General features: G+C 35.9%; 1 long non-coding RNA gene across 1 annotated transcript in view; it reads left to right on the plus strand.

Moving 5' to 3' along the window:
* Positions 1 to 1,166: 1,166 nt before the first annotated feature.
* The window catches only part of LOC149776402 (uncharacterized), a 34,004-nt gene continuing 11,833 nt past the window's right edge, over positions 1,167 to 23,337 (plus strand). Inside the window, exon 1 of the long non-coding RNA XR_016416035.1 lies at positions 1,167 to 1,348. This is a non-coding gene — a long non-coding RNA (uncharacterized LOC149776402). The remainder of the gene's footprint in view (positions 1,349 to 23,337) is intronic.

The following is a 23,337-nucleotide window of genomic DNA, read 5'->3' on the forward strand; positions in this document are numbered from 1 at the left end:
ATTTATTATGCAATGTTATTATGCGGTGATGTGATTGTTACTTGAAAATCTTGCTTCTAATACAGAGTATGACTGACCGAATGATAGCGGTTTGCCGCTTTTAGGAAACTGCAAACGTTATAGTTGGGATCAGTGCAAAATACCAGTTTGTATTTTAATAGCGGTAAACCGCGTTGAATTAGCAGCGAAGCGGTATTTATATTTTTACTATTGCTGATAAGAAAACACACAATACAAAATCAAAGTAACATGAATACATTTTGCTCAATGCTTACGTAAATGATCTACATTCTAAAGAGAAGTCTGTACATATACACATCTTGCTCATATGTGTACAAGTAAAAAAATCTTACAAAGTAAAACCAATTAACAACATTTCTTGCGCAGAAATAAATTAGAAAGAACAATTCACCTTTCTGATAAGGACTTACCCTCGCATCTTACACATATGAGCAACAATGCGTACATGCACATATATCTCTTACTTTAATATGTAGATCCGTCAGGTACACATTTCAGCAAAAATATGAAAATGTACAAATTCATGTTACTTGATGTTGTACTATGTCGGTCGCTATGGGCAATGGCGTATTTTAGTGCTGAACTTCTTTTGTCGTTGTGAAGTAAAACTCAAGCTGTGTCATGCAGAATAAAACGACAAAAATAAACCTAGTTATTACATCAAATAACCGATGGTGAGCACTATGTGTCACATATTAGAGCTCGGTCGTCTTGCATAGTTATCAATTTTATATTGACGTATCCTCCGAAGACATCCTTAGATATTTTATAGGCAGAGAAACACGAATAGTAATAATTACAGCCCATGTTTACGTTTTCGATGGAAACCTTACGAATTGCGTATGTAAGATTTCGTTTAGTCATCCAGTTCACTAAAGATTGGAACGCTTAGAATCACTTGCCATTGAAAACTAAAACCACCTGAATAATTGGACAATCAAGATGTATAATAATAACACAGTCTAGGTAGGAATACGATTAAGATTTAAGGTAAAGGTAATTTGAAATTAATCACAAATCTATTTGTAGTCGGGATAAGTCTAATGCAGGTTCTAGCATGTGGATCATTTTAGACCGGTTCTCAGATGTTATCGGTTTAAGTTGATCATTACTCCGTGTCGTGATAATTTCCCAACATGAAAGATAAACCATTAAGAGCCACGTCCTTCTCTCATTCAGTATTTTTCACTTTACTATGCCGGAAAACATGGTGATATGCAAATAGGATATTGGCAACACGAACTGTGTGTAAAATGGATAGAGTAACAAGCTTTAGCTTTTAAAACAAGAGGGACGGAAGAAATGCACATTTAGAGTTCTGACACAGGTAAACCACGTGCTAACGTCTTTCCTTCTTTTTGTATGAATGTGTGTACAGCTTTATGGACTATTTAAGCGATACTTTAAGTGACTTTCGTTGAGTATATATTTCACGAATTGATCATATATATGTTGAATACCGACTGATACACAGAAATTATTTCAGTCTATTGCGCATACCGTACTCATATTGAAAACCAAACGCAAACTGCCCAATGATGTATGAATGCATGTATATATGTATTTTAATGCATGTATGGCTTTTTCCTTCTTGCAGTCTTGCTTGCTTTTTGCTTGAAATATACAAAATCGGTGAACGAAACCGTCCCATGTTCTAAAACATATTGTTATGCATCATTTCAGGGTGTCCTATTTTCGTAAAGTATGTTTTATACCTTGTGTTTTGTGCAATTAAATGTAACATTTTCTTAGCTTTACTTTCGTTGGCACCACATAACCATCTTTGTTCTGAGGTTCCACAAAGCATTACCTCATACAACTATATTGTGTTTTTCCGGAGAAAAGTTGCAAAATTTAGTAGGATTTACTTGTCCGATCAATACGATATGTACAGTGTTGTATTTACTTTGTGTACTATATTGTATTTATTTGTGTACAGTGTATCTGATAGCGCTCTCATGCAAAAATAACGTTTTAAATAAAACTGCTCCTAAACTGTATCACGGTGATCTGTCAGCTATCCATCCATCCATCCATCAGTCTATCCATCCATCCTTCCGTATGTCCACTGATACATACATACATACATACATACATATATAGCAGCAGAGAGGGTGAACAGACCATAGAATTCCGACAAAACAAATAAAACAAACAAATAAATCATCTCGTAGAAAGGTCCAGATTTTACAAATGAACTTTCCTTGAGATGTTTATTTTTGCAATGACCGATTGTACTAATAAAACCTCAGTTCGAAATAGTAGCTGAAAAAATAAAGTACTCTACGTGTTTATTTATTTCTTGTTTATTTTTTTGACGACCAACGTTGGTAGGTACCCTCTCTGCTGCTCCTCTTCTGCTGATATTAATTAAATTATTATGTTATAATAAAAATGGTACATCCAGAATCTCATACTGCAAGAACAGCACGAGAACGATTAGAAACAATTAAAAAATTTCTTCCTGTCAGAGACTCATTTAGAAAAAATCTGCAAGCGCAGCAAGAATCAAAAGTTGAGTACGAAGAAGACACTAAAAAACTATTTAAACCCGTCACTGCAGCTACTAAGAAAGCTGCGGCGGCTGTTGAAAAAACTATATGGGGAGATATTGCGGAGGAAGATGAGAAGAGGAAAAAGGGTATTTTTCCGGTATTAGAACAAACTGCGGTGCAGGCTGAAAAAACAGCAAGAAGAACCAAACAAACAAAAAAGATTTTACGAGACCTTCCAACTGGCATAGCTGCAGCTCAACCTCCATCTGTTGATGAGGAAATACTTGAAGGCATTGAAGAACTTCGTACTGAAGTCGCCGATGTGAGAAAAGAACTTGCATCTAAATCCAAACCAGCAGGAGAAAACGTAGAATTAATTGCAAAATTTAACGAAGGAGTTGTTGAGGAAATTAGAAAAACTGAAAGAGAGAGATTACCTGAAGCAATATTAAATAGTATATCTAATAAATCTAGTATTTTAAAACCCGGTTATGAAAAAATAAATGATGATAATTTCATTAAATGGATATATCGCGTATATTACAACAAAAAACAAGCTAGAGGTCCAGAATTTGAAGGACTTAAAGAAGAAATAAAAAGACTTTATAGAGAGAGACGGGAACAACTAGAACAAGGAGAGTCCTCCCAGTATCAGCTTCCTCCACCTCTGCAACAAATAGAACAACAACAATCTTCTTCGCCACAGCAAAGGTTGATGTCGGAAATTAAAAAGGCTAAAGAGTCACTTAAATCACCCCCCTCGAAGAAAATTCCTTCACCTTTACGTAAAATTTCTGCACCGAAAATGACATTTACACCGACAGATTCACCACCTGGATCACCCCCGGCCACCACTGAAGTACTTACTCCGGTAATGCAACCACCAGTATTTAAAACACCTCAAGATGAACCTAAAACAGGACGTGGTTTATGTCCTGATAATATCATCAATGACGTGTCACGGTTAGAAGTTCTCATAGGAGGAAAACGTGCCGGAAATAATTCACCAGAAATAACCAATGAAGCAGCTGATATTTGTCGGCGACTATTTCAAGGTGGTATCATGGATATCGGAGTTTACCGAGAACTTATTGATGAGCTCGTTGATGACTAGTTGTTAGATAAATGGTAAATAAAATAAGATGATTGTGCATGATAATCATCGTAAACCCACACAGGTTAGAGCGGTAAACTCACGATTACCAATCTATAGTGTTATTTACGGAAATGGACTTGGTGATGTCATCCGGGGATTATTCACGAGGATAGCTCCAAAAGTAGCACCTGTTGCAAAACAATTATCGATGAAGGCTATTGATATTGTTCGTGATAAAGCTCCTGGTGCAATTGTCAATGTTGCTGGTAAGGCGTTCTCGGCGATCAAAGAAAGACTAGCACGATTATTGCGACGAAAACAACAACCACCGGTGAAACTGGCAAGTACTGAGGTGATGCCTGCAGATGTTAGTAAAATAATAAATCAGGCTGCAAATCAAAAACTAGCGGCGTTAGCAGATCAAGGACTCGGTGAATCTGGAAATAATATCTCAAGTTTGATATCCGGAAGTGGAACTTTCCGAGGTGGAACTTTCCGGCGGCGGTGATCAACGTGTTAGACGAAAAATAATTATAATAAAATGTTCAAGCGCGTGTCCGACACAGCATTTGACATGGAAGCACCCGTCCTTAAGGATGAATCGGTACGTGATTATCAATTTTATTCCTATGACGCAAAACAACCAGATCAACGTGGAAGAATTGAACTACAAGTTCATGACACAAGTAGATACTTTTTACCCGCTGATGCCTTTCTTGAGGTAGAAGGTACAATTATAAGAACAAACGATACTAATTACTTGGATCCAGTAAAAATTGGTTTTGTCAACAACGGGATCATAGCATTATTTAGTGGCGCCACATATATGATTGATGGAAAAAATATTGAATCAATTCAGAATGATGTCGACGTTGCTACAACAATAATTGGTCTGGCGAGATATTCTGATGATTATACAAGATCAGCAGGTCCCACAATGATGTTTGTGAAAGATAACACCAATAACCCTGAAAGTGATCCGTATAATATAAAACGACCAAGAAATTTTGCCGATAACGCTGATGCTGATATGTGGCCAGTAGTTCATGGTTCTATCGAAAATTTCAACTTGGGATTTGCAGCACGTAGAAATATGTTGCTAGGAGGCAATAGAGGTTTTTCATGTACAATTCCACTATCGCATATTTTTGGATTTTGCAGGAATGTTAAAAAGGTTATTTTTGGAGCTAGACACACGGTTGTTCTTGTAAGAAAGAACGATGATAATGATGCTCTGTGGAGACCCGTTGGTGACGCTGGTAAAGTAATATTATCGAAACTTTCACTGTGGATGCCGGTAATGACTCCAACGATCGCAGAAGAACAGCGATTAATTTCTTTCATGGATGCAGGTGGTAAATCCTTGTTGTCATGGTTAACAACAAGCACAGACAGTATGCAAACTAACGTTAACGGTCAGTTTACATGGCATATAGCATCACAACAGGGTGTTTCTGCACCACGGCATATTTTTATTGCGTTTCAGAACCGTGATCGTTTAAACTCACAAACTCACTCTCATATGATATTTGACCAACTAGGTCTCACAGATATTTCTTTACGGATAAACGGACAACAGGAACCAACAGAAAATGTACAACTAAATTATGCATTAAATCACATAGGACGTGCATATCATCGTTTGATGTCATTTATGGGACGTGATCAAAATGTTGATACCGGGTTGCAAATATCACAACTAGATTTTAAAAAATTGTATCCGATTTATTATTTTTCATTAGAACATCTTGATCTATCAAAACAATCTGTCGTTGATATACATCTCAAAGCAACATTAAATACTGCTGGTGTTGATTACAGAGCGATCGCGGTCATACTTAGCGACAAGGCCATGTTACTTGAAGGTGGCAGTGGTCGAATGAGGGTCGTTGATGCACCGGTGGAAAATCTTTAATCGTGTTATTTAGAAAAATATATTTTATATAAAAATGTCGTATAGTCATGTTAATGTTACTCTGACCCCGGGTCAGGTAAAAAAGCTTCAATCAAAAACCGCCAACAAATGCGGAACTAAAATATCACTAAAACGAGATCATATTAGTGGTGGTCCAAACAAATTATCGCTGACAAATAATCAGATTAAACATTTCAATAAAGCCCTAGAATCAAAAACTGGAGTTCAATTCCATCTCTCCCCGAGCGCCATCAAAGACATGGTTAAAACGGGTGTTATATTTCCACTTCTTGCGGCCATTCCGGCATTAATAGCTGCAGCTGCTCCAGCCGTAGCAAAAGCGGCCGCGTTAGGTGCTGTTGGAACAGCCGCTGGAATGGCACTAAAGAAAGCAGCAGGAAAGGGATACAAAAAAAAAGGGACGCGGCCTAAGATTGCCAGGATCTCGTTGGGGGAGAGGCCTAAAGCTTCCGGGGTCATTTCGTTAAACGTTCCATCATCAAATTTTGATTTACTTGATGCTGCTAAAAAATTAAAAATATCCGCCTTTAGAGGTGTTTTTATGCGAGATCAATTACCGAAACAACCAAACAAACTAGAAACAGGTATTATTAATCTTGACAAACGTTCCGGACCTGGTACTCATTGGGTATCATACGCGGTTGACCCGCGTGGAATTGTTTATTTTGATTCGTACGGGTTAGCTCCACCTGTTGAATTTATCAAGTATGTCGCACCACTCCACGCAACAACTAGCGGTTATAAAGTTTGGTATTCAACGCTACCCACACAAACAATGACAGATCCGCCAATATGCGGCCGTGAAGTAATTAATGTACTCGACGCTATATTAAAATCATCCAGGCCGCCACATAAAGTCGTGCACGATTATACAAGCAACCGATATGTTGCGCGTAAAGCATTTTAAACAACGGATCTTATTATAATAGTTGACATTTACGGAAGATCTTCACGCGTTAAGAAAATAAAATCCGACGTTGATCTGTCAAAGTATGCGACTAAAGATGACCTCGCTGATATTATGAACCTTGCTGGAGTTGATCCAGATGAGGTTATTATTTTTCAAGATCGATATGGTAAACTAAAAACCAGCAATATCAAATGGAATGATATAGTCCGGCGAGTACTTGGTGCAGTTACAGATAATATTCCCGTGTTTACTGAGAGCGGCAAAATCAGAGATTCAAGTGTATCATTAGCAACCATCAGAGATGAAATTGCAAAAAGTGTTGCTAATCGCGTGAGAAACACCGGTGACACAATGATGGGTGAACTTAGCATGAACGGGAACAAAATAGTAGTTTTAAAAGATCCAACATCTGACGAAGACGCAGCAACAAAAAAATACGTCGATGTCAACTATGGCACCGTAGACGGTAAATTATCCACGTTACGGGCTGAGTATGACGTTCACGCAGGAGCTTTTGGAAGATTTCGAAGAAATTTTCAAAAAATCGATGATACCATAGATAAATTCTTCGGTACTCCACGCGCCATTGACATGAAACTCGTTGATATCAAAAATAACCTAGACACGATCAAACAAAGACAGCAAGACGTCGTTGCAGGAATTCCTGAGATTGTCGGTAAAACCAATTTGATTAAAATTCCAGCTGCAATAACTCCCGGGCATATCACAAACATCGTATGCACGGTATCATCGGGATTTGCAACATGGTCGCAGCAAAATAATACTATCAAATATACCGCAACAGTCACTGGCGTGTACAGGCTGTCTGTGTTTAGTGCTGAAAAATTTGAAATATTTACAACGTTTCCATGGCGTCATTCCACCGACAGGTTTTCCGGGGTTGTATCTGTTATATTAAATATCGGAACCGAAGAAATATTTATTCTGGAAGCAGATGATAAGAAATTAACCGCAACATCCTTCTGGTGGTGTTTGGAATTTGTAGCTGAAACACCTCAATTGGTTACTGCATAAAAATATATGGACGGTGCACAATACAGATACAATCAAGCGCGTGAATGGCAGGCTGCGCTAAAAGATCAAGTTGATCAATATACAGTAAAAGTAAAAAAATATCGACGACGATTGGTTATCGTTGATGTGATTGTTTATTCAGTATCCGCTGTTGTTGCTGGAACCGGTGTAATATTATCAGCGTTGACAACGATGGCACCAGTAGCTGTAACTATTTGTATTTCAGCAGCAACAACTATTGCAGGTGTGCTTAGTATCATCACAAAAAAAATATGTACTTGTACGAATGAAAAATTATCCGATTACAAACTAAAATTACATACAGCGACGGTAGCATACTCGAAATTATCCTCGTTGTTATCAGCGAGTCTCAGTGATGGAATTATATCTGATTTCGAATTTTCAATGATAACCAAAATATACGATGAAGGTATTAAAGATACAAGTATCAATAATGACAGAATTACTCCAGCAGATCGTGACCAACACAACTCCGCCAAAGATAACGATGATCTCGGTAAGTTCAACTAATCCTGAATTTAGTGTTAATTTTCCTACTGCAATTCCAGTAAAAGAAATAGCACTAGCACAATTACGAGTATATTACAGCTGGCCAAATATCAGATCAAAATCATTTAATGGTACACCAGCAAATAATTCGCTTGTATTTGCTAACAAGAACAAACCCGATGGAACACCTGACTGGGTTGTTGTTGGAATACCAACTGGCAGTTATGAGATCGAACAAATCAGTGAGGAATTTGCGCGTAGAATAAAATCAATAACAGGAAAAGAATCAAAAATATCAATAAACGTTCATGAGCCGACGTTGTCCTCGACGGTTGAAATAAACTCGCCTGATTATGCCGTTGATATTTATCAATCTTCAATCAGATCCGTGCTAGGATGGCCTGAAATATCACCACCGATAACACCGATACCACCAGAACCGAAAAAGTCTGATTATGTCACGGATAGACAATCATATCATGAAATTAATCCATCATACGGGGAAGAACTACGTATTATAAAAAATAAATCAATGCTTGACCATTTTGCCTTCTTCGGTGAAATTGAGGCATGGGTTTTTAAAAATCCGGGAGAAAGAGGACATTTTAGGGTTTTTTATCGAGAAGAGATTATTAGAGTTTTTCAGGAAATCAATCAAGAGTGTAAAAAACAACTAGATCAACTAAATCAATATTTTAACGAACATATTTTTGACATATCAGCGTCATCGCGTGAAAAAATCATCACGCGTGTGGAAATATTAAATCAGCTTATATCAGATATGGAATATATTAATAACCGAATAGTTCAGGCGATGGTTAGTCTTTTAAAATCACCTGAAAATTCTGATGCAAAAGCATGGTTAGAAAAATATAAATTAACAGAAGCCGATGTACCAAATTATAAATTTCCCGGGTATAGTGTAACCGAGTTAAGAAAATCTATCAATGATGTCATTGATGAGTTTTTTTCTAAACTACTCGATGCATGGAGAAAATTAATTCCACCTCCAATTGTTCTTAGACATGATAATGATCCACATGGCGGCGGAAGACACGTATCTCCGGGAATCGTTAATATAACATCGACGGTCGCGGTCAATCTGGTTTGTGACGTAATCGATGGCAGCTATCAAATAGATCTCGGAAGATCAAATCAAGCTCAACAAGGATACATCCTGTACACGTTCACACCACAAGTTCCCCCTGGAAATTTAATCGTGCAAGAACCAACTAATCCCGTGTATTTGCGGTGTCACAATAATATGTTAACACGAATCAATTTTAAACTCACAGACCACCTTAATCGCTTGATTGACATACGTGAAGAAGAGCTTGTAATAAATCTGTATGTAAAGTCGTAAAGACTTCCGTCGTAAGGATTTCTGTCGTAAGACTTTTATCGTAGATCTTCAGAATCAAATTCGATCAACTTAAAAAAATATTTAATTATTACTGGCACAAATTTGTGTTTGGTACAAATTAATCGGCCCAGGCAACTAAAAAAGCTAGTCGATGAAAGTAAAATTAAAATTTCTATCACAAAAAAAAATAATATTTATTAATTTTCCTGATTTTTACTGAAATTGTACAAATTACTTGATTTTGACTACCAACTACCCCGTCAGAAACATAAAAATGCACGAACTACTTGATTTTGACTACCAACTACCCCCTCAGAAACATAAAAATGCACGAACTACTTGATTTTGACTACCAACTACCCCGTCAAAATCAAGAAAGTTCTAACCATGTCAAATTGTTCCTAACAAATTTTATTTATTATAAATTAATTTTATTTATTAATAATATTATTTTTACTGAGATTTTTATTTTTTTTTTACTAAAATACAACGAAATTGCTCAATTTTCCTGATTTTGACTACCAACTACCCCGTCAGAAATCAAGTAGTTCGTGCATTTTTCTTTGATTTTGACTACCAACTACCCCGTCAGAATCAAGTAATTTGTGCATTTTTCTTGATTTTAGTAAAAAAAAATAAATTAATTCAGTAAATAAATAAATTAATTCAGAAATAAATAATTTGTAAAATTAAGAAATTTGTACAATTTTATGCTTTTGATGGGGTAAATGGTAGTCAAAATTAAGAAATTTGTACAATTTTATGTTTTTGATGGGGTAAATGGTACTCAAATTAAGAAATTTGTACAATTTTATGCTTTTGATGGGGTAAATGGTAGTCAAAATTAAGAAATTTTTACAAATTTGTTAAATTTCAGTTAAAAAAAACAAATTACTAACCCATCAAATTCAGAAATATTATTTCTGATCAAAGATCTCAGTCATCTTCAAAATTACTACTTTGGATCGTTTCACCAGTAACGGGGTTACCTTGGATCGTTTCACGATCTAACATTATTTTTTTTAATAGTCTTATACGGGTACTAATCGTTTTCTTTGCCTCATACTCGTGGGATAATAACGACTTTATTCTTTCTACGGCTGTAGAAAGAGGAACGAACTCCTTCACATGATCATCTTCTACGGTAGCTAGCGACTGAAACATTGCCGATTGAATCCGTTTCATGAGCCTGTATTCAGATGATAGTGTGTGTGTCCCCATGGTTTTACGTTCTTGTAAAATCTCAAAGTCAGAAACTATTTTTTCAGGATTAAGTTCATCAGATATATTAATTCCATCTTTTTTTAATTTTTTAATAGCGACAATTACATCATTGATATTTTCATGGTTCATTATGTAATATATAAATCTTTAAAATAAAAAAAAATATCCCTAGAACACCTATCGAGTGTATTAGCGAGTTCGTCGGGATGTTTCAGGGACAGCACAGCCAAGAACTCGTAGCTTGCCACCGCAATCTACCAAGTTCATTAGGCAAATATTCCCTCTACGAGAGCCCCTAACCCGCCAAACAACGGTCTAGAGGCCCAAGAGGGAGGACGGCACAACCCTCATTAAACTCGTAGCTTGCCACCGCAATCTACCAAGTTTATCGGACATACACATAACATATATACAATGAATGAAGAGCCCCTATCGAGTGTATTAGCGAGCTCAGATTATGAATGAAACGGCACTAACTAAGGACAGTACAAACATATACGCTCAGCAAAATCACACCCACAATAATTAATCCAGTGGGTGATACGAAAATATGTATCAACCACAAGTCAATATTGTGGTTTGTGAATTTTGCTGAGCGGGGGGGGGGGGGGTTTGCGGTTCCCCCCACTATTATAAAAATCGCAATTATGCGCACCACCGACAAATTGTCAGCCATGGGATTCGATCCTGGACCGCGAGCGCCACAGTCCAATACCATACTGATCGAGCTATCAAACATTGTTACGAACATATGTTTCGGAAGTTAATATATATCTAGCTATATAGCTAAGGAACCAATATTTACAGTAAACAGCGGTTTCTGAATAATAACAGTTTCTGTATTTAACAGTTTCTGTATTTATAACAGTTTCTGAATAATAACAGTTTCTGTATTTATAACAGTTTCTGAATAATAACAGTTTCTGTATTTATAACAGTTTCTGAATAATAGTTTCTGTATTTGTAGCTGGTTTCTTAAGCAGACCGAAAATCAATAATAACGGTGGCATTAATGCACAACTGCAGGTCGATTGCAATGAGTAACGGTTTCTGTTTACACACAGCTTCCTACGGATCAAAAACATTATCATGTGTTGTATGATGGGGAAATATTTAAAAAACATAAATAATACTTCTACGAGTAATTAGTTACGATGTAATTAGTTACGATGTAATTAGTAAACTGACTAATTACGATCATAAAAAACCAACCATCTACGAAGAAAACTATATATTACAAAGTAATCTGCCCTTATGTAATCAAAAATTCAGTAGTGTATGGAGGACCTACTGTGACATAAATTAAAAAAATTAATTCAATGTTGTGATGATAGTTAATAATGTGGTGATGATAGTTAATAATGTGGTGATGATAGTTATTGATACTGAAAGATGATAGTTATTGATACTTAAAGATAATTTTCTGTTTATATTTTTTCGATAAAGCTGTTTTATATATATTTTCTGCCACTCTTTGTACTGATTGCGGGTGAATATCAAAATATTTCGCAGCAGAAGATATTGAACGAAACATAATTTCTTTGCCAGTTTCTATGTTTGTAGAAATTACCGCCCTCTTTCCGATTGTCTTACATCTTCCTGTATTACCGCGTGTATTATTCTCGCTGTGAGAGATAGCTTGTAAATTGGATAAATTATTGTTTTGAGTGTCCCCGTCAACATGATCAATAACAAGACCATCATTGATCAAACACTTGTGACACTCGTACGTAAATCTATGACATAGATAATGTTTCTTTTCCCCCCCGCATGTGAACATTAGATAACCAGCATTAGTAATATAACCAACTTGTTTCTTCAACTTGCAGTGTCTGATGATACCATTAATATTTGATTCATAGTTTGTTATGACAGGATGTGGGACAAATATATTTTGCTCCATTATAATAATATTATATGTTTAAATCATTGTTTGTCTGAAATCTTGATATATAATCCTTCACGGATTTTATAGCGTTTTCACCGCTATTATTTTTTTTGTCATAATATCTTTTAAGTTCTCTGAACCGTTTCCCGCCACACTTTCCACATAATTCTGTCTTTCCTCGCACTCCAATACCACACCGTAGACATGGTATTGGTCCTAGACTTCCTCGTCGTATGTTTTGTGAGTGCATCCAACAAAATTCCTTTCTACAGGATTTGTTGCATCGATTTACTGAGCCGATCATCAACCATCTGCATTGGGACATTGTATATATATATATAATTTTCTTTATTTAAATATTTGTTTTAATTATATGAACGAGTTTGAGAGATTATCCCAAACTAGGCCTGTTAAGTATAAATTCAACCTTGACAGATTATCTCAATTGCCAGTACGAGATCTGGTTGATCCGAAAAATAAAAGTTTGATCTCGAAAATTCATGACGCTAAGAAAGAATTTTACACGGATGGTGCATCTCATACATGGTCAACGTTCAAGATTATACGAAACACTGACTTTGTCACGGACGCTACAATGAACGACAAGCGAGCGGCAACTATCATTAACTACATCGCTGAATACGAGGGCAATCAAAAATATTTCTTCAGAGTAAAATTTATTGTATTAACAGAAACAGATAGTTGGATTATCCGTGACAAATATGATCCTGTCCTTGGTAATAATAAAACTATCATATTAAGTAAAAATTCCAGACCGGGTCTACTGACAGGTATTGATAAACCGTATTATGAACGAGCATATCCTGTAACAGCGGTTATTTATGGAATTTATGAGATAAATAAAAAACCTAACGTTGATAAACTAGCGCCGATGAAATTTTCAAGGTTAAATTGTGTAGCTGAACGAGTAATAGAACACTTTACAAACGCGATGCGTGGAAATGGATTAACTGATTTAAGGCGTGAAAAAATAAACTCGTGGGCTGATTCAGTTAAGGATACCGGTGCTACAATAAAAGATGTTGCTGAGTTAGGAAAAATATTAAAATTTCCAATAACTGTGGCGACAATAACGGGAGAAGTACTGTACCAGTCGAAATATAAATCGAAGGGAGCTCCAATAAATATTATCGATCATAACGCGCACGCATGGACTAACGCGGTAACAATATTTCCACGTGATCGAACTGTTAGATTTTACCCCACAGATATGGCTGTGGCAGATATGAGTATGTTTGATTTTATCAACGAAATAAGTAAAACCGATCCTGTATCGGTATGGTTATTTAAAAGTAATGAGGAGGGTGAATTTGATCAGTTTGTCAAACCGAACGGTGAAATATATCGAACAGAATCCCTCCATGACGAGATGAAAAATCTTGATACGTTTTTACAGTGCAAGCACGCGGAAAATACTGACAAATTACTAACTAATTGTTTTACCGTTCCATCTGTTGCGGCTCATTTCGCCAGAGAACGAAATTCATGGAAACCAACACGATTTGATTTACTCGAGGACGTACGCGCAAGTTGCGTCGAATATGGACATGGCGGATTATGGAATACCAAATACAATTACAATGATGTTATTTCGGTTGATATGGTTGCATGTTATCCAGGAAGTTTTCTGAGATACGGAGATTGTTCTACGTACTTTGAAAGATTTGGTCACCCAACAAACGAGATGACGCGGGTGGCAATTAATGGACCATTACCTGATTTTGATCTGACTGGATTCGCCTGTATTGAGTCGTTCGAGTTTAACGAAAATCTTCACAAGATTTGTTATGTTTGGTTTGGCAGACATTTTTGTGAAAAACGTTGGGCACCTATAGTTTTGTTGCGATATATGCTAGATTGTGCGATACTGACATCGTTGGTGGTCAGTGAGGCGATTATATCATATCATGCACAGACCAAAGTTTGGTTGCCCATGTCAGATTCTGAAGTTATCAGCGAGTTTAAGGATGATATTCCTAATAGACTCAAAACCGCAAAAGATCTCGGTAGAAAAATTATAGGTAAATTTACTCAAGGTGGTGCATATGATTATAAAAGACATCACGCACGATTAATTCTAGATGATGCCGAGTACGATTTTATAATCGCTGATACAACGGCAAAAAATACATTTGTAAATCGAGAAAGTGTTTATTTATCCGACGGAACAAAATTAGGTACGATCGTTAGTTACATAAATGACGTATCCCCGCAATATACTCATCTAAGATCTTCCATGTTGGCTTATGTTTCTATAAATTTATTATCGATGATTAATAGATTTCCTGAGACCGCAGTCAGAGTCGCAACAGATTCGTTTTATATTTCAAGTAAATATTTAGAATCTGTTATGAAATTTACAAGTGATGATGAACGATGGGGTTCGTGGAGAATAAAAAAGGAACTATTACACAATTATGTAGAATCAGCAGATGTTCCAATGAGAGATTTTTATCGTAGGGGTAATAAAATATCAGAAATGTCGAAGGCACCATCGTTGAGTGATCCAATAACCAGATATAAGACAGTATATCTCAATGGACCTGGTGGATGCGGCAAAACAACTCGAACGATTAATGTTTTTAGAAATTCAGATATAATCGTGCTGACACCCACACATAGACTTGCACGTGAGATGAAACAGCGGCAAGTACAATCGTGTACGTATCATAGTTTCTTCCGATGGCGCGGGGATACATGGACTCCTGAACGGATGGGAGAAAAATATATACCTAAAATAATTATTTGGGATGAGATATGCACGGTGTCATTAGATACATTAAAAATGTTTCTTGATTGGTTGTTGACGAAAAATACCGCTATAATAATGTGTGGCGATCATGGTCAACCGCCGCCTTTTGTTGGACCATCTCCACATGATTGGTTAAAAAATTTCGTTGATTATTATGAAGAAATAGATGATGATCATAGAGCTCTTGATGCAAATTTGAAGGAGTTTAAAAAATTAATCAGATTACAATCAAACAAAATTCAGTGTGAAATAATACGTGGAGTGATCTCAGAGACATCAATGAGTGATTTTTTGAACTCATGGAGACCCACCGATTTGATCGTAGCAAGTAGAAAAATAATCAGAGACGCTTTACAACAGCAGTTATTTCAGCTACATAAAGAACAATATTCAGAACTACCCGTACCGTTGTGTTATAGACCATCAGATACACGAAAACAGAATATTAATGTTGATATTCCAGGACAGACAGAGTCAAGGAAACAGAATCTCGTATTAAATGATATTGTCGCCGTTGATATCAGTGTGGTCGAAGATGCATTACGCGCTGACAAATCTCCATGGGTGTTGGGATACGCTATGACGATCCACTCGTCTCAGGGATTAACTATTTCTGATACACGAGTTTGGATTGTAGACGATCGCATCGAGTGGTCAAATTTAGTTTATTTAGCGGTATCGAGGGTCAGAAATATATCTCAATTACGTAGAATCATAATTCCTGAAATCGTTGATAAATTTAACATCATCGATGATGATATAATAAGAAAAAAATTAATCGGATACAAACAATCTGACAAAAAAAATAAACGCGACTTTGATCTTGATGTTGAATTTATTATTGAGTTAAAACAGCAGCAGAACAATCATTGCATCAGTTGTAATTGTATAATGTTATGGCGGTATTCGAGTAATGATTCAAGACAATTTACCGTAGATAGAAAAGATAATAGTCGCGGTCATACACGAGAAAATACCATGTTAACCTGTCTTGAGTGTAATCGACGTCGGGGTGCAGGCACCTTGGGTGCAGGCACTAGTGCTAGTTAAGTGATCGAAATCACCGGAGTGATCGCGGCGGTAGTTGTGTATCCGCGGGAATTATTTGTAGTTGTTCACGTGTAAATCCACGTTGAGGAGCAGCAGAATCTAATCTGTAGATTGCAGGTTTGGAAACGCCTACATTTCTTCCAGTGGATCTTGTCACGGTAGATATTTTGTGTGTGGTAACACTCCAAATAGGATCAGTTGCTCTCGCCTTACCACCTTCAAGTTCACCAGGCTCATATAAATATCTGACTGTGACATCACCTAATATTTTTTGTTTTCCAGCATCTTTCCGTTGTGTTGGTATATTTTTTTTTGTGACCGCGCTAATGGGTTTCATGTTGGTTGTTCGTGTGATTTCATTATTTAATGCAGCTATCACGTTTGGTAATCTTGCAACCCATTCGCGAGATCTTTTATCCTGAATAAATTCCCTCGCGTATTGATATCCAAATAACCGCTCAGCAAGTGTTCGATTAAATCGCTCAACAATTGCTTGATCACGGTGAATTGCAGTATGACCTCGTCGTATTTTGGTATTATGTTGTTTCATCAACGATGATACTGGACCAAGAAATTCCTTACCAGGATCAACCTGTAGCAGCTGCGGCCATCGTAGACCACCTCGTGGTCCAAGTCCTCGTTGATAAATTCGTTCAAACGCATCGGCTACTTCAGATGATGTTTTCGCCGATAGCGGCTCTGCTTCTTTATATCTACTTGCAACATCAACTACGGTTAACGCGTATTTGTACGTTTTTCTACGCACAGTATCATGCGGTAAAAACAGAATATCAGCTTGATGAACTTCATTAGGAACACTGACATCGAAATACGAGTACTGAATTTGTTTAGGACGTGGTAGATAAATTTGCCATATTGCTTGTTTGGATAACCACGCTTTAGCAGTAGAATGTTTAACCGATGCTGCATCAGCGAGTTTGCCAATTGCTGCTTTGCCTCTCCAGTATCCTCCCGGCGAATAATAAATTGATTCCATTATTAATTACCAGCCCCAATCGCTAATTTACCTTTCATCGAGGATCTTACTAACCAATTAGCTAATGATTCTCTAATATTTTTATTTTTTATAGAATTTAATGAATGAATTAATTTTACATCTGCAATATGCCTATCTTGTAGATTTTTACTTTTATAAGCTACATCATGAGCATGACAAGCTCGATCAATAGCATTTATTGGTTCCTCGCCTGGTTTTGGTTGATCTTGATCATCGAGCCTGATATCGAGTCGAGTACCAGGACCGCAATAATTATATCCTGGTAGATGTTTTTCTCCGCTATATTTAGCCCATGGAGCACCTGGAAACTTTGACATCAAATTAGCAATATCACCACCGCGCTTATTAGGTAAAAATGAAAATTTCTTTCTACCGCATATAGAACATTTTCCACCGTACGCTATTTTTTTGTTTTTTGTTATAACTGTAGCTAAATCAATAGTTGGAGTTTTAACTTTACAGCGTAAACAATATAAATTCATGTTATAATAATATATGGATATAATTGATTTCTCAGCAACTCGGCAACGAGAGCCAGTTAAACACCATCCTGCGCTACCGAACTCCATCAGAATGATTATCATAGGACCATCTGGATCGGGTAAGACGCAATTATTACTTAATCTGATAATGAGATGGTTGAAATGGGATAAGTTGTATTTAGTAGCACCATCCGTTGATGATCAACGATGTTATGATGTACTTAAAGATTTCAATGAAAACGCGCGATTACTGGATGAAGATAATGATGTTATAGAGTTTATAACCGATATTGATGAAGCACCATCCGTAGATTCCATAGACGGATTTATTAATAATTTAGTTGTATACGACGATGTGATGCTAGATAAACAATCAAATCCAGCCAGAATATTTTCCCGAGGTAGACATAAAAATACAGACGTGATCTATGTTACTCAACGATATACACAAATTCCGAAGGTGATCAGAGACAACTGCAACATTTTAGTTGTGTTTAATGGCGTAGACACACACACGTTGCGAAATATTCATCAAACCTGGTGTGGTGGTGACATGGATATAATTAAATTCAAAAATTTCTTCTCACGAGCGCAAGCTACCCCGCATGGATTTATAACAATAAATTTACATGATCCAAGAACAAGATATCGTGTGGGTATTGATAAAATATTTGGGTAACAGGGGTGATGATAAAATTAAATTGAATTAAACAGATATCATTAATATAATGAACAACTGTGCGTGGCTGCGTCAAGGAACAACAGATAAATGCAACAAAAGGTGCCGTGGAGAATATTGCAAGAAACATAATTATCTTATAAAGAAAAACCCTCATGCTGGTCCACGAAGATGTGTTGGATGTAACAACGGCGTTAGAGGATTATATCAGATTTGCAAAAATTGCGGTGGAGATCGATATCGAAGTTTGATGAACTATTACAGAAAAAGAAAAAACATAAATCCCAAAATAGAAAAACCACCATCAGAACTTGAATATTACTTGAAACATAGAACAAATTCCCATGATTCAGATGAAGATGATTCAGATGAGGAAAAACCAAAGCGAGAACGCGTTGAAAAATATTCATCAAACTTGGCATGGTGGTAAATTAATAGCAGCAGAGAGGGTACCTACCAACGTTGGTCGTCAAAAAAATAAACAAGAAATAAATAAACACGTAGAGTACTTTATTTTTTCAGCTACTATTTCGAACTGAGGTTTTATTAGCACAATCGGTCATTGCAAAAATAAACATCTCAAGGAAAGTTCATTTGTAAAATCTGGACCTTTCTACGAGATGATTTATTTGTTTGTTTTATTTGTTTTGTAGGAATTCTATGGTCTGTTCACCCTCTCTGCTGCTTATATACATACATACATGCATGCATGCATGCATGCATGCATCCATACATACAGACATACACACAGACAGACATGCATGTATACATAATACATACATACATACATACATACATACATACATACATACATACATACATGCATGCATGCATGCATGCATGCATACATACAGACAGACAGACATGCATGCATACATACATACATACATACATACATACATACATACGCTGAATTATGAGATATTTTTAGATTCTTATTTCATTCTTATATCACAAGCACCTGGCGCCTTCCACGGTGAGCTAACTTAGGGCGTATTATTCATACTGTAGATATGTTTGTTTACTTTCTTTATCTGTCCCATTACTTATACGGAAATTCTTTTAAGACCGAATACATTGTCTTTATCGATTTTCTTCTTTCCTTCAAAGGGTTTATTGATAAGTCAAACAGTTCTAACACACTATATATTCCTTCACGAAAACATTAAACCATGATTGGTAAAAGCTATGTTTCCTTTATTTATCAGTAAATACAATCTAGTAAATAAATGCAGCAAATCGAATACTTCCTTTTCAACATTTTTAAACGGAGGGGGGTGGGTGGGATTACGGGGTGGGGGCTAAAAAGCGAAGAAACAAAAAAGTGATGGTAAATATGATGCTTTAAACACTGTCTCCAAGGTGCAAGTATGTGTAAAGATATAATAATAATTGTAATGAAACGTTTTACGATAAAACATAATTTTTTTATTGGAAACAAAACATTTAACATTTTCCAACTTAGCAGAATCGTGAAGGATAGAATGTGCAAAAGTTTACTCAAAGTGAAGCCATAATATTGGCTTTAACATTTATGCTATATGATGGTCCCATACTATTCACAGATAAACTGACATGAATCCGATTGAAGCTATCAAGGAATAAAACAAATTAAAATTATAGATCAACCTATTCCGTTACTTGACAAAACATTTGGAATACCCAAATATTAAAATCGATGAAACAGGATAATTGTGAAATTAGAGAAATTCCTATCTTTACCGATGGCATATTTACAACCGAACACGTACTTTGGGATGATCTAGCTGTGTGCAAAATGGACGAATTGAAGGGAGAAAAAACAAGAGGACACGTTGTGAACATGAGATACAGCTGCGTCACAAGCAAGATGAGATATACAAAGATGAAAAGATTTTAACACAAAGTGGATAGACGATAAACGTTAATGAAACAGATGCGAGTTTTCGTTTAACAAGAAAGATTCAGCTTGAAATATCATGCAATGACAATAAATGAGGCAAGCACAATTCATTGATGGAAGACTTACTGAAGATGACAAATTGTTAAGTTTTGTACAGAAAACAAATTTATAGAATGACATATACATAACAAACAGCTCATTGCCACATGAACATGCATGAGAAGTAAATGCTATAGATGTAAAGGGTGTTTAAAATCAATGAAATTAAAATAGTACTACGGGAGAGGAAATCAAAATAATACTGAGAGATTAACCTAGAACTGCATGTGAATTCACATTGATTTTGTGAATTAAGGTATAGACTTTAGTACAGTCATAGATACATGCAGAATATATGTTGGGGTTAGGTTTGCACGCCTCGTGGGGATACATATAACCCCGCGATTGGGATCTTCTTGTCTCAGTCCAAACCCAGAGTAAATTATTTTTCTCACCTAATATTTTCGTTTAAAGTAAAATGATCTCTTCACTAGTGTAACAGAGTTCACGTGCAAATGTTTACATGCGGCTAATTAGTACAAATGTATTAGTGAGGGCTGTGGTGTGACTGCTGCATCCGAATTACAGCTTATACGAGTGAGCAAAGAAAAATAACAACATAAAACGTCTCATAGTATTATCACATTTAATAGATGGATGTTTTATGAATTGACAATAAAAAAATTAATATTATTACAAGCAACTGTTTCATTTTCATCAGTTCCAATTTTGAAAAGTTATATTGCAAATAATGAAACGATACTGGGTACTCAGCTCTACTGTAGTTACACTTAGTACAAGCTGTAACGAGGAGTAGCATGTTGCATTAGATTATTCACGGGTAATTAGTGATCAATGTCACTATCGTATATAGCTCTCCTATTCTTTGGAGTAGGTGAAACTTTTAGTGACATACTTGTTTTGTCCTTAATATTGACTCTAAAATTACCCCCCGTGTATAAAAGACCCTCCAAATACGGACCAAAGTGCTACAGTGAAATTTGCTTATGGATTAATGTGTTGACGGACAAATGATTCATTCTGGCTGGTAAGTGCATTATTTGTCATTAAACAATGTAGATATATTTTTGATTCGACTGGGGCACAATAGAGAAGCTTAACAACATTCGAATAAAGCGTGATTGACATAACACATTTCTGGCTGTTACTAAGTTTTCCGTAGTTGTTAAGAGAGTTTGGAGGCTATGAAGTGTATAGGTCTATAGTCTATGTGCATGGATCAGTGTTTTATGTCATAGTTTATTTCACACAGCATTGAGACTTTTATCATATCCGTAGCACAGTCAATTTTCAGGTCCGCGTCATTATATGTTGCTAACAGTATACAATTTCTTTCACACGAAGTATTTAAAACTAGATAGGTAGATTTAGCTACATTTAATGACGCTGACATGAAAATATACTAAGCTAAGCCTGCATATAGGATACAATTGACCATGTTGTGTGGAACGAACTAGTATAATATCAAAAAGCTCGACTTCGTTTGCGTGTGTCTTTGTCTGTGTCGACATGTTTTAGTACGGTATGTTCTCAAAGATGGATTGTCACTAAGTTACTATGTTTTGTTATATATTTGTTGTTGTTGTTTGATTTTAGAACATTACGTCAGGCAGAGCAGATGACAACAAGGGTTTCTTTTTTAAAAAGTAGTTCTTAGCGCGTGGACACATTGGCTGAGACGACTGTTCTGAGATGACTAGACTGAGATGAGAAAAGTATGGTTAGCAAAACAGCTAGATTTCTCTGTCGCATGGGTGAGAAAATATTGTACTTGTAGACCCTGAGAAATGTTGAAGGACTACAGATCCAAAGTAATGGAATATAGTCCTAAAGTAATAGAATATAGTCCTAAAATAATATAACATAATCCTAAAGTAATATAATATAGTCAAAAAGTAATAGCTTCTAGAAGCAAAGATAATATCTTTACTTGAATCCAATATACCTTATATTTAAAAAGAAAAGAAAATAACTATTACAGTACCTTAATATCGTGTTGAATCTGAGCCTGACAATCCACGTCATTCAGCTAATGCACACATTTCTACCAATTAAAAATCTATGGGAATTTGCCTTCTGCCAAATGAATGTCTGTATAATTGTGTATTCAATATTGCAATAAAATAATGAAGTAGATAGATTCAATACAAGGCGGGAAATTTGATTCTGGCAAAATTTATTAAACAGGATAGTATAAATGGTAACCGCGGTCCTGCTTCCTACTGACATTTTAAAGATGAACGTATTCTAGATTCATTTGAACCTTTCACAGATTTTCTGTTTGCTTTCAAATAAGAAAATTTATGACTATTCGATACCTTTACCGGTAAATTAATTAAATTTACATAGGTGTAAATCGGAAACAATTTAACATGGTATGCAAACAATTTAACAATAAAACACATCACGTCTGGAGACAATTCGAAGAAAATAATAAAACATGAGTATATGATAGATTGTGTTTACAAGATTTAATGAAATGGAATTCCAACTTGAATAACTTTTATTTTCTTTAAATTTTTTAATTACCGTGAAGGATATGCGAATTCAAACGATTTATATTGAATGTATTGAATTGCATGTATGTAAATCCATGGCTATGGTGGTTGATGGCCCTGGATAATGTATTCGTATGAAAGTTAATAAATAGTATAGCCTTATTTCTTCTTTCCTTTTCTACAGCAGATGATATATTTAGATTATTCAGAGAATTATGTAAATTGGTACATGCATCCTGAGTCAGAGTTAAACAAAAAACGCGTGCCTATCGCATAATCAGAATAAACATTAAAATATTATTTTAAGCCGAACAATGTAACCTGACACAAAATATAACCATCAATGAAAAATGTAATCATCTACTGCAAAATGAAGCCTAGCGGAAACAATAACCGGTTACATTCTGCGTCAAATAC

The sequence above is a fragment of the Sinohyriopsis cumingii genome, chromosome 18, assembly GCF_028554795.1.
Source record: "Sinohyriopsis cumingii isolate HCF-2022 chromosome 18, ASM2855479v2, whole genome shotgun sequence".
Lineage (NCBI taxonomy): Eukaryota > Metazoa > Mollusca > Bivalvia > Unionida > Unionidae > Sinohyriopsis > Sinohyriopsis cumingii.